Consider the following 2,246-nt stretch of genomic DNA (forward strand, 5'->3'; position numbering starts at 1 on the left):
ATAAAACAAGCTTTACGTCGGGTATAACATAGATATATCTTTCTATAAACTAAACTTTACGTCGGGTATAACATAGATATATCTTTCTATAAACTAAACTTTACGTCAAGTATAACATAGATATATCTTTATATAAAATAAACTTTACGTCCGGTATAACACACACACACATATATATATAGATATATCTTTCTATAAAATAAGCTTTACGTCGGGTATAACATAGATATATCTTTCTATAAACTAAACTTTACGTCGGGTATAACATAGATATATCTTTCTATAAAATAAACTTTACGTCGGGTATAACATAGATATATCTTTCTATAAAATAAACTTTACGTCGGGTATAACATAGATACATCTTTCTATAAAATAAACTTTACGTCGGGTATAACATAGATACATCTTTCTATAAAATAAACGTTACGTCGGGTATAACATAGATATATCTTTCTATAAAATAAACTTTACGTCGAGTATAACATAGATATATCTTTCTATAAAGCAAACTTTACGTCGGGTATTACATAGATATATCTTTCTATAAAATAAACTTTACGTCGGGTATAACATAGATATATCTTTATATAAAATAAACTTTACGTCAAGTATAACATAGATATATATTTATATAAAATAAACTTTACGTCGGGTATAAGATAGATATATCTTTATATAAAATAAACTTTACGTCGGGTATAAGATAGATATATCTTTCTATTTCACATTAAATATCTCGTGTTTTAGACGCGTGGATAACATTACGTTAACCACAACTTCACTGTGACCCCCCCCCCCCCATCTAAAAATATGGCGATGCATAAGCTTATTGCACGTAACAGAAGGTATCTTGTTCGGTTGTAGTTAGTTCGTCGACAAGTGTGGTTTACAATTGGTCCACGTATGGTGGCAAATGTTATGTTCATGTTTATCTAAGATTTTTCAAGCGGATTTTTCTGGCCATGTTTTTCCAACTGATTACGTACAATAAGAGCTTAGTGGATTGTTGCATTACGTTTTCGTAAAAGGCCACGCTATCCGGGTGGAAATGCAACGTTGGAGGGTGGACATGATCGGCAGTAATGTTCAGGTACACACAAGGTGTTCTTTGACCTTGTAAAGGGAAACAAAACACACATTTACTGCCATGAAGATCTTTTCGATACCATTAAACCACCTCCAATAGTTTGCACTGTTGATACAACACAAACAGAGTTAATCTTGTGATTTTTTACATAGTTTTACTTCACCTTCAATATAGACTCGTCAAATCACACCATGAAACTTCCAGCCATTCATTGTCCATGCTCTGCTTTCTAAGCACAACATAAGCCACGGTATGGGTGGGCTGTCAGCTGCTTTATGACCATTTCTGTAATGACTCGGGCAGAGGTAGCCGAAACCTGACCACTGACGAAAGAATTGGTCATTTGGGACACATTCTTCCATCAGTGGTTAATGGCCAGTTTTTTATAGTGAAATACATATTCCCTGTCGATTGCCGCAGTTAATAAGCTGACATGTTAGATGTTTATGAACAGCCAGTCATAAAAATATGTAGTCTGTGATAATGCCACTATACTATCATGCTTCTTTGAAAGTCGAAAATAAGCTTACTTTTTCCGGTTGTCACGTAGGCTAATCATGACATCTGCGTGTTTATAGGGTTAGCAGCTATTTGACTTATCACGTAATCAAACTATTTTTTTCATATCTTAATGCATGAAGTACTATACATATTTATATATGGGGGCCAGTAACGTGGCAAGTTAATGTTGGAGAAGATAATATCTTTTGGAGTAATTTGCTTTCACTGCATGTGTGTTATTTATACTATAAGCACCCATCTTCAGATAACTTTCATCATTATAACATCAAAAAACATTACAGTAAAGAATACTGATATCCTTCTTTACACCAACTATCCAATTTTCTAGATGTTGGAAAATGTTGATAATATATTAAGAAATACATTAATGTTTACTAAAACACAGGCCTGGTGGTTATGGCGCTCGATTCGCGATTTGAGGTCACGGGTTCGGATCTTCGTCACAACAAAGATGCTCGCCCTTTTTGCTTTGAGGCCGTGGTAATGTGACGATCAATCTCACTATTTGTTGATGAAAGAGTAGTCCAAGAGTTGGTAGTGGAAGCTGCCTTCCCTCTAGTCTATCACTGCTAAATTAGGGATGGTTAGCGCAGATAGCCCCCGTGTAGCTTCACGTGAATTTCAAAATAAACCA

Source organism: Limulus polyphemus, unplaced genomic scaffold (assembly GCF_000517525.1).
Source record: "Limulus polyphemus unplaced genomic scaffold, Limulus_polyphemus-2.1.2 Scaffold2519, whole genome shotgun sequence".
Taxonomy (NCBI): domain Eukaryota; kingdom Metazoa; phylum Arthropoda; class Merostomata; order Xiphosura; family Limulidae; genus Limulus; species Limulus polyphemus.